The following is an 11,541-nucleotide window of genomic DNA, read 5'->3' as shown; positions in this document are numbered from 1 at the left end:
ACCCAGGTTGTTCACCAAAAATGGAACAGCATCTAAACTTACATTCTTGCATTTCAAATAAAGATACCAAGAGAATGAAGAAAATTTGATAATAGGAATAAATTAGAAAGTTGCTTAAAATTTCATGCTCAATCTGAATCACGAAAGAATTTTTTTGGGTACAGTGTCCCTTTAATATCTATATCAACTCTTTAATGGAAAGTTATAGTGAGCCACTGACTAGCTGCTCTTTAATTACGGAGTCTCTGTTGTGTTGTAGGGAGTTGGTAGAGCAAGTATAGAACATTTATCAAATGTGCCCAATGCTATTTTACCACTTAAAAGATATCTTAAAGGATTATAAAACTGTGTCAGAAGATCGAACTTTAAAACACACAGATTGATTAAAATATGCTATAAAGTACTGTAAATCCTACTAACATGTTATCAATAATGAAGCCTCCAATTTCATATATTTTTATCTACATTGACGTCATAAAAGACAGCCCATATTTAAATGAATAGAGAGCAGTTGATAAACCAGATTACTGATATATCAAAGATTCTACCTTTCCAATATTCCATGTAAACCAAGGTTATTAAAGGGACATGAAATACGGAGCATACAATTTTAAATAAGTTTCCAATTTACTTCTATTATCAAATTTGCTTAGTTCCCATAATATTCTGTGTTGAAGAAATACCTAGGTGGGCATCTGGAGCACTACACATCAGAAAAAAATGCTGCCATCTAGTACTCTTACAAATGGATAACATTCTTGCAAAACTGTTGCTATATAGTGCTCTAGAAAGGGGTCGGCTCTTAAGCATATGCTCCCGCTTTTCAACAAAAGATACCAAGAGAATGAAGACAATTTGTTAAAAAAAGTAAATTAGAAAGTGATTTAAAATTGCACGCTCTATCTGAATCTTGAAAGAAAAAACTTGGGTTTCATATCCCTTTACTGTAACTGTTAGATTGGATGGTGACAGGACTGGACTCCTTGGCTGTCAGTTTCTTCTAAGCTGTCCATGACTTTTGGCAGCATTCATGACTTTCCTCTAGGCTTCCTACACTGCCCTATGACTCACAGCCTCTCTAGAGAACTCAGTAGAGCCAACATTCATATTAAAACCACTTTATTAAAGGACCAGTAAATACAGTATAATTACATATATAAAAATGCAATAGCAGTTACTCTAAATTTCTGACAAATGTATCCCGACCTCAAATTGTCGACCCCCTGTATCATGTGACAATCATCAGCCAATCATAGACTAGCTTACGTATACACTGTGAACTTTTGCACATGCTCAGTTGGAGCTGGTGCCTCAGAAAGTGTACATATAAAAAGATAAAATTTGCAAAATGTGCAAAATGTGACCATGGAGGTAAACTGGAACCTGTCTTAAAATGTCATGCTCTATCTGAATGATGAAAGTCTAATATTAACTTTAGTGTTTTAATCATCCCATTCTGTCTAGTTGTACTCTATGATAATGGCCCTATTAGTCCTTCACAACTCTCCCCAAATTGCATTCTTTCTTCAAACTTACATTAAATTTCTGCTCATTCTTTCAAGACTTCAGATTTTCTTCTTGGCTGCTGCTTTAAATATATTCTCCCCAGCTGTTGTTGTTTATTTGCTTCTGGATACAACTACATATATGTTTGTTGGGTCTGTTTATATTTTGGGGTCAGTATGTCTTTTCGATAGATGTAAGCCGCTTTAAAATATTTTAATAATGGTACAAAATAAATAGAAATAGGAACAGTCAACAAATTTAACAGAATGTAGTGCGTGTGTTTGTACTCTCCAAGTATGTGCTGGTATTGTTTTCTTTTACATAGAACAACACTGATTTTATTGCAAATGATTTTAGCTCGATTTTAGGGTAACCAAAGACGGCATTTTTTTTTAGATTGGCTCTAATTTTAGAGATAATTGATGCCCCCATTGAAAAAAAAAATTGAATTTTTGTTTTTAATTATCATTCGTAGCCAACCTACAAATCACATGGAAACTGTCTCAAATCATACAAATACCTAATGCATTGTATTCCGTACAATAACATAAAAACAAAGTAAACTTCACAGATAATCACACTTAAAGTGAAAGTAAATTTAGATGCTAAAGTGCCCGGTTTTTAAAAATTCGATTAAAAACAGGGGCACTTTAATTCATCAAAATTTACATTTCACTCATGTTATGAATAAAAACGTACCTTTTAATCTTGACAGCTGCTCCACCTTCCTCCGCCCATCACAAAGCCTCTTCCTGGGTCTATAATGAGGAATCCGGCTTCCTCCAATCACAGCTTCGAATCAGACACTGATTCCCTTGGGGGGGAAGCCGTGATTGGAGGATGACCGATCCATCATTTCTGACGTCAGAAATGGCTTTGCGACGACCGGGGGAAGCTGGAGCAGCTGTCAAGTTTAAAAGGTAAGTTTTTTTCACAACAACTGAAATGTAAATTTTGATGAATTAAAGTACCCCTGTTTTTAATCTAATGTTTAAAAAACGGGCACTTTAGCATCAAAATTTACATTCACTTTAATGCATGGAAAAACAAAGTTTGTACTCTTTTCTTTTATGTGGGTCATCAGGACTATCACGTTGGAGGCCATCATGCCTTGATTCCTTTCCTAAATCACCTTTAGATCCTGATGGAACTTCTCCCCTTGTTCCTCACTGAAATCACCAAGATTATACAGAAATGTGTCTAACTGGTTACAGAGAAAGTGTACATTTATGTTCATATTAGTAACCAAAATTAGTGAGTATGTTTTACACCAAGTCTTCATAATTGTCTGCTTTGTGGTTACACAAGAAGTTCTTGACAACTAAGATATACACACCAGGCTATAGCTTCAACATCATTCATAAATTCAAATTGTTGATGAGTTGACAAATGTGAGGACCATCAAAGAATCCTGCTTTTAGTTTTTCAAACTAATGATGTACAAATGTATTTAAAGCAATCACCTTGTCTGTCCAAGGCCTTAAAGGGACACTGAACCCACATTTTTTATTTCGGGATTCAGATAGAGCAGTACATCAAATTTTCTTCATTCTCTTGGTATCTTTATTTGAAATACAAGAATGTAAGTTTAGATGCCGGCCCATTTTTGGTGAACAACCTGGGTTTTTCTTGCTGATTGGTGGATAAATTCACCCACCAATTAAAAAAGTGCTGTCCAGAGTAATGAACCAAAAAAAAAAAAGCTTAGATGCCTTCTTTTTCAAATAAAGATAGCAAGAGAACAAATACAAATTCATAATAGGAGTAAATTAGAAAGTTGCTTAAAATTGCATGCTCTATCTGAATCACGAAATAAATTAATTTGGGTTCAGTGTCCCTTTAACAAATTGCTTCATTAGTTCAAGCTTTATATGGACTGGTGGGAGAATTATATTTTTCTCTGTCAACCAATGGCTCATTAATTAAGTTCTCTGCACCAACAGTCATGTCTTCCCTTGAAGGCCATGTCACTTTTTTCATATTATCTTGCTTTGCCCTACTATCCCACAGGCAGATTAAACAAGGGTACTTTGTGTGTCCACTTTGCTGCCCAAGAAAGAAGTTTACCATCTTTAGATCAACAGAAATATCTGTGCAATAAAAAACATTTCAAGCTTCAATATGAAATCATATGCAATGGATACATTTGAAAAACAATGGTAAAGAAAAGATTACATTAAAGATTATATTAAATACAATGTTACAGAGTAAAAAGACAGATTCAGCACCACAGAAAATATCCCACATTCCTTCAAACATAACAACTAACAACTAAAAATACATTTATTTATGCACTAGTAATATTACTCATAATGCCAAGGGAAATAATGAACTTTTTATTTCTGTTTGTTGTGAATATTGGGAAGCCGAACTTTGGTTTGCACTGAAATTCAAATGCTTCAACTAAGCTTGAGGTTGCATGTAATTTCTATAACGTTTAGTGTATTGAAGGACTGAATTGTTTTCCTGAGGCTTTATTCTGTACAACAATGTGTTGTTAATAAAGCAGTATATGCTGCAGTGCAGAAGATTACACAATGCCAGGAGAGACTTGGGGGAACACATTTGCTGACTTTTTTTCAGCCAAAAATGCATTCAGTACATACAGCCTAGTGCCTAGAGAGTCAACATCTTAGGCACAATACTCAGTCCATGGAACTTGAAAGTCAAATGTTGGTGTTCTTTGGTTCTGCAATTAAACCTGCACTTCTAATTTTTATATATAGAGAGGAAATGGAATGTGTGATATAATTTACCACAATATTCATACTTTGCTGTGTGTAGTTCATGTGCTAATAGTTTAGAATTTCACGGGTTTGGAGAGTTTTTATGTACCCGCAGTCTGAGGAAGCACCATGCTTGGGTCAATATCAGAGGTATAGTAGTGCTGTCAACCAGTGGTACAATTATCTGCCATCCTTTAATACAGTGGGGCCGATTTATCAACTGTCTGTCAGACATGATCCGCTCAGTGGATCATTTCCGACAGACATCGCTGAATGCCACCCAGATTCGCGGTCAGTCGGCCGCTAGCAGGGGATGTCAATCAGCCAATCGTATACGATCGGGTTGATTGATGTCCGCAGCCTCAGAGGCGTTGGACGAGTTAAGGAGCAGCGGTCTTAAGACCCATAAAATTGAATTCACATGAGCAATGTCACTTCTTTCTGGTCATCTTGGGAACAGCGCCAACATATGTATAAAGAAAACAACTTTTGTTGACAGAAGTAAAGAGGAAATAAGTACCACTAATCACAACATTCTTACTTGTAGACGTAAATTATTGCTGTATGTGTGTTACTTCCAAACAAGGAGGGGAGGGCTGTAAAATCACAGCTCTATGTTTGTGGTGCATAAGGGGTTAAGTAGTTGCTTTCTATGTTCTTCATGCAGCCAATGAACTGTATAAAGTATAAAGCTCTACATCTGTTGATGCCAATGGGTTCAAGTCACCACTCTGTTACAGACAGCAAAGAGTGGATCATTTCTAAGGCTTGGTGGGTAAATCACACTATGGGGGCGATTTATCAATGGCGGAATGGCCCCTGATGCCCCTGTTTTCGTGCGAGCCTTCAGGCTCGCCGGAAACAGCAGTTAAGAAGCAGCAGTCTTAAGACCGCTGCTCCTTAACTTGTCCGCCACCTCTGAGGCTGGGAACATCAATCTGCCCAATCATATATGATCGTGCTGATTGACACCCCATGCTAGTGACCGATTGCCCCCAAATCTGCAGGGGCGGCATTGCACAAGCAGTTCACCAGAACTGCTTGTGCAATGTTAAATGCCGACAGCGTATGCTGTCGGCATTCAGCGATGTCTGTCGGACATGATCCGCTGAGCTGATCATGTTGGACAGACAGTTGATAATTCGGCCCCTATGTGTGTTCCTAGCAGCCAAAGGAGATCAAATCTGTGTGTGGTTATAGTAGGCCGTGTTTCAATGTCTCTCTATATGGGTCCGCTGGTATCACTATTATTTGTATGTTACTGGCACAAAGGGGGAAATATCATCATTCTATATATGTCCCAGGCACAAAGAGTGTTGTTACATCATTGCTCTGTGAGATAGCTAAGAACTAAATCACTGAACTGTGTGTTTTGCTGGCACATAAGGGTTATCTACCTGATGTCTAGACTTACAGTCATGTAATTATTCACTCTCTCACACAAAACTTACCCCCTTCTTTCCAATGGCAACTACACGCACCTCTAAATAAAATGTATTTGCACACACCAGATAACAGACTCTCACACTTATATATGGCTCACTCAAATGTCTCATTAATCTACTATCCAATTCTATCATTTACTGTAAATTACAATTTGCACACATTTCCCACTCACATACACCATTAGCTTTTCATTCACAACTCAAGCACAATATCCCTCCTTATACTTGACATATAAACACTAAATATTCTAACCTTCCACTCAGACACTCCATCCACTCAAGCCTCATGTTTTATATACTGTCCACTCCAGAATTCACTTCAGCCTTTTTCATTCTTCCTCTACCCAGAGTGGCCTACTATTTGCACTTAGAGTACATTACTGCCAGAAACTCCCACCAACCAATGGTAATCACCCATTGATAAATCTGACATTCCAACTTTTAAAATCAAACATACTGCTCACAGTTGCACACTTGCACCTCACATTCCAACTTCAGTCTTGCAGCTGATCAGGACTGGCAGTTTTTACAACCTCGCCATTCACACAGTGTGTCCTGCTTTGGAGATGCAATGTTTGCAAATCCCTGAGCAGGACTTTAACTAAGTGTTTAACCCTTTGCGTTTGTTAAACACAGTTATCTAGCTCAGTAATGTAAAAGTTACTTGCTTGGAGGAACTACAGCATGTCATAATCTATTTGAGACACCCAGCTTGGACAGTGGTTGACATAAATTACCACAGATATGAAGTAAAACCAGAGTAGCTAAGCAACATTGCTAACTTTGCATTGTAAAAGACTCCACAGACAAGATGTCACACTCTAATTTTCTTGTTGGTAAATATGTGTGTAATAAATACACAATAAGCACAAAGGAATCTAGCAATTAGATAACTCAGGTTGGTAGGATACTACACAGCAGTGCAGTGTAAATTACTGGTTTGGTCAAGCACACTTTCCCCCAAGACACAACCTGTCTTAGAGTAAAGGTTGTTCTGTATTTGAGAGAATGGAGCTTTGAGACACATTTTTACTTCACTCCTTGCATAATCTGGCAGCATGCTATGCAGATACCTGACCTTATTGCTGCCATGCTGCTTTGTTTTCAAAATGAGGCATTGTTCATTAAATCAAAAACAGGAGAAAATGACAGCGCTACACTGAATCAGGTGGGGCACCCGTAGAGCTTCCCCTTTAAAAAAATAATCAAAAAGTAAAAACGGGGTGTATCTAATATCTGTTTCTCAGAAGACACACAACCACTCCCCTATAGTATAAACATATGGGACATAAATACAATCACCGACGTACACAACAGATATGTGAAAATACAACAGTCCCAAAATAAAACAGTCCCAAAAACCGTAGCTGGTTTAAGTCACACAAAAAGCATATAGACTGATTGTAGCAGGATTGGTGTGTTAACTTAGCTGAACCAGATGGAGGCAAAGTTTGTTCAGTAAATGTGCATACACGGCAAATCCGACGTGGTAATGTCCAGTTGGTCTGATGGAATATATGCTGAAGGATCCTTACAGGAGCAGCTGATGAATCACGGAACTCCAGCTATGTGTATCCCGTTGCAGCAAGCTGTATAAGAAATGACAAGAAGAAAACAGTGCATCCACGAATCACAGCAGCGTTTATTCAGGTAAATGACACACACAGAAAATAGCACACTTACAAGATGACAGTAATGTATGAGCGGTAATGCCCTCTGGCTAGTTGTCTTTCACCTGTAGCAAATCTCAGCGGGAACACCTCAGACGCCGACCATCTTCAGAGCAGTTACGTTTAGTCCTCAGAAACTCCCCGATGGGAAGAGATTTAATAGTACTTGGTGCATGTGCACTAGTACTATATAACAATGTATTTGTTGCAGTAGATTTTCTGTACAGGTCTGTCGCAATCTGACCATTTGGTTTCTTAAAGATAAGCAGATCCAAGAATGGTACTTCTTTTTGGCTCATATAGTTTTTTGTCCCTGGGATTTCTGAGAGGTTCTGATTCTAAGTAAATCAGCCGCTATCACCCAAGTGTGGGAACCCATTGTTCATTAAATATATTATCATCAGTCAATGAAGGAAAATATACTCAGCACAGATAGTGTCTGACTCTGGACTATTTTCTGCTATATCTTTTTCTATACAAGGGCATGTTTGTGAGGTTAATGCAAGTTTGTTTAATAATATAGGAAGGATTACCTACTGTTTTTCTCACACATACACACACACACACACATATATACATACACACTAGAGCTGGGCGAAATGGGGGGTATTCACGTTTGGCGATTTAATCGCGATTTTCACGTCAGCACCCCCTGTAACCCCCATAAGCTCCCTCTGTAATCTACATAAGCCCAATCAGTTCCCACTGTAACCCTGCACCCCCTGTAACCCCCATAAGCCCCCTTCTGTAACCTATATAAGCCCCATCAGCTCCCACTGTAACCCCGCACCCCCTGTAACCCTGATAAGCCCCCCCTCTGTAACCTACATAAGTCCCATCAGCTCCCACTGTAACCCCCAATAAGCACCTCCTTTAACATCATAAGCACCGCCTGTAACCACCATCAGCCCCAAACCAACACAAGCTCCAGCACACCCCCCTCCCTGCAACCCGCATCAGCCACAGTACACACCCCCTCCCTGTAACCTGCATCAGCCACAGCGCTCCCCAGTAAGTCGGCCCCCCTCCCTGTAACCTGCATCAGCCACAGCACACCCCCCTCCCTGTAACCTGCATCAGCCACAGCGCTCCCCAGTAAGTCAGCCCCCCTCCCTGTAATCCACATCAGCCACATCGCTCCCCAGTAAGTCGGCCCCCCTCCCTGTAACCCGCATAAGCCACAGCACCACCCCCCCTCCCTGTAACCCGCATCAGCCACATCGCTCCCCGGTAAGTCGGCTCAATGTACGTCATAGGTGACGTCAAAGTGGGCGGGGCTAAAAATTGCATACTCTCACGGTTTAAAATCGCATTTGCGATTTATCGTGCAGCCCTAATACACACACACACGATATACACATATACACACACACATATATATATACACAAACACACACATATACAAACACATACACACACACAGACATGCATGCACATACACACACATATACACACACATATATACACACAGACACACACACACACATACACATATACACACACAGGCACGCACGCACATATATACACACACACATACACACATGCTCACACACACTCATACATATATACACACACACATATACACACACACATATACACACGCACACACACACATATACACGTATACACACACACATATATATATATATATATATATATATATATATATACTGTACACACACACACATATACAGATATACACACACACACAGACACGCACGCACATACACACACACATATACACACACACACATACAAACACACGCACGCACGTGCATACACACAACAACAACTTATTTTATTCAAAACACAAGGAGAATGAAGTATGTTTGTTAGGTAGTTGCATAACAATCAAGCATTATCAAATATTTTTAAAACAGCTAAGATTATTAAAGGGGCATAAAACCCAAAAATGTTCTTTCATGATTCAGAAAAAGTTTGCAATTTTAAACAAATTTTCAATTTACTTCTATTATCTAGTTTGCTTCATTCTTCTGGTATCCATTGTTGAAGAAACAGCACATGGGTAAGCCAATAACACAAGGCAATATGCAGCCACCAATCAGCAGCACTTGAGCCTATTTAGATATGCTTTTCAACAAAGGATATCAAGAGTATGAAGTAAATTAGTAATATAATTAAATTGGAAATTAGTTTTTATAAATTGCATGCTCTTTCTGAATCATGAAAGAAAAAGAATGGGTTTCATGTCCCGTTAAAGTGTTTGTTTACATACATTGAAAATAGGATAAACAGTAAACTAGCCAAGGGGCCTATGTCAGTCCAATAGAATCCTAATCTGAAATGCTTTACACAAGTTTTCAAATGTGGTCATTTCAGTCTTTAGTTAAATCCAAGGCTGCGCCCAATGCAGGACACTATAATAAAGCTGCTATGAAGCAAGAAAGAACACTGCATTTTTATATTATCATATTTGACCTACTATTTTTTAGGGACCACTAGGCAATGATATGTGACTGTCTGTTACTACAATTAGTTGTCAGAGAGTTTCAAACACAAGTCTTCAGAACACAGAGAAATATATTACATAGCTACTGGCCTGGGATTATGCTTTTTTTTTTTTAGGGGGTGATCAAAAAATAAAATGCCCAAAACAAAATATTATAATTGTCCACATGGGCAGCAGGAGAGAGTTGTTTATTGTACTCATAAGCTGCACATTTTGGTGGTTCAATGGCAAGTACAAAAAATTTAATTGATATATCATAAAAGGATCTGAATTCTGGTAGTGTGTAGGGGTTGCTTTTGCCTCCCTGTTGGAAACCCCTGTCTACTGTCTCATTGCCATTCAATTCCCCACCCACTACAAATGATCCTGTGACCTCCACACCTCAAAAAATCCCTAATCACAAAGTCCAAATACCCAAAAAAACCCCTAAGAGCTACTACTCAGACCTACACTACTACTGTTAACATTAATGGTGCTGACCCTGATTTCCTCAACAGAATTAACCCTCACCAGGACTACCCAATCCGATTACTACAATTAAACTTAGGGACATGGAACCCATGTTTTTCCTTCTTGTTTTGTGATTCAGACGGAGCATGCAGTTTTAAATAACTTTCAAATGTACATCTATTATCAAATGTGCTTGATTCTCTTGGTATACTTTGTTGAATATCATACTTGGATAGGCTCAGGAGCAGCAATACACTACTAAGAACTGGTGACATAGGCGGCTGGTGACTTTTGAAGATGGGGGAGCACTAGCCCCGTCCCTCAGATGGCTCCACCCATTTTAATGTGTGTGTGTGTGTATATATACATACATACACACACACACACTCTGCCAGTTACCTTAACACATCCTTATGTACAAGGTGAGGGCAGTGTGTTATGTGTATTACTGTGTGTTGTTAAAGTCTGTGTGTGAGGTATGTACATACCTAACCTGTGTATATTAAAAGACAAAAGCACCACATACATCCTGCAGTTACTGTATATATATATATATATATATATATATATATATATATATATATATATATATACTGGGTACAAGAGTCCTGTCCTTATACTTCCCCAGTGACAGGACTCTTGTACCCAATATATATATATATATATATATTCATTGCTTTGTTTTTAATTTACTAAAAAATATTTTAAAGAATTTCTAGAAAAATGTATATATATTTTTTTAAAGACCTATAGAAAATGTGCCTGTTTTCCATTTTAAATGAAGCAGAAGCATGATGACGTTTATTATTAATAAAGACTAACAGCCCTGAGCAGCTTCAGCTTTCCCTGACTGAAAGTAATTTATTTTGTTGACAAGACATAATATTGTTTTTTTAGAGAGAATAAGATAGAATTAGAAAATAGAAACTTTAGTGAAGCGAATCATTCTCTAAACTGTACTACATAACAGATAACATGATGATCACACATCATCACACTGGTGAATGTGATGTTTGCATTGCAGCTCACCAGACACAATACACCGGCACACCTCTCCAGCAGCACCAGCCTAATCTCACTGCTTCCCTCTCAGCACTTCCTGATAATCTTCTTCCCTCGTGGCCGTATGCAGCTGCAATTAGATGCTGCGCCTGAGACTGACTCGGGTGGGAGGAAGAAGACGGTCGGTTTGGACCGAAAGTGCTCTGCACCTCCTCACGTCACTATCTGAAGTCTGTGTCTGACTCTGAACTGATTAAAGCGATGCTCCTCCT

The 11,541-nt window shown here is 38.6% G+C and overlaps 1 protein-coding gene across 1 annotated transcript in view; it reads left to right on the top strand.

Annotated features, from left to right (window-relative positions):
• NGFR (nerve growth factor receptor) overlaps positions 1–11,541 on the top strand; it is a 103,543-nt gene that overhangs the window by 9,386 nt on the left and 82,616 nt on the right. The gene's annotated exons all lie outside the window — the stretch shown is intronic.

Source organism: Bombina bombina, chromosome 1 (assembly GCF_027579735.1).
Source record: "Bombina bombina isolate aBomBom1 chromosome 1, aBomBom1.pri, whole genome shotgun sequence".
Taxonomy (NCBI): Eukaryota; Metazoa; Chordata; class Amphibia; order Anura; family Bombinatoridae; genus Bombina; species Bombina bombina.
The sequence above is the reverse complement of the archived record's forward strand: the minus strand, read 5'-3'. Positions and strand labels throughout refer to the sequence as shown.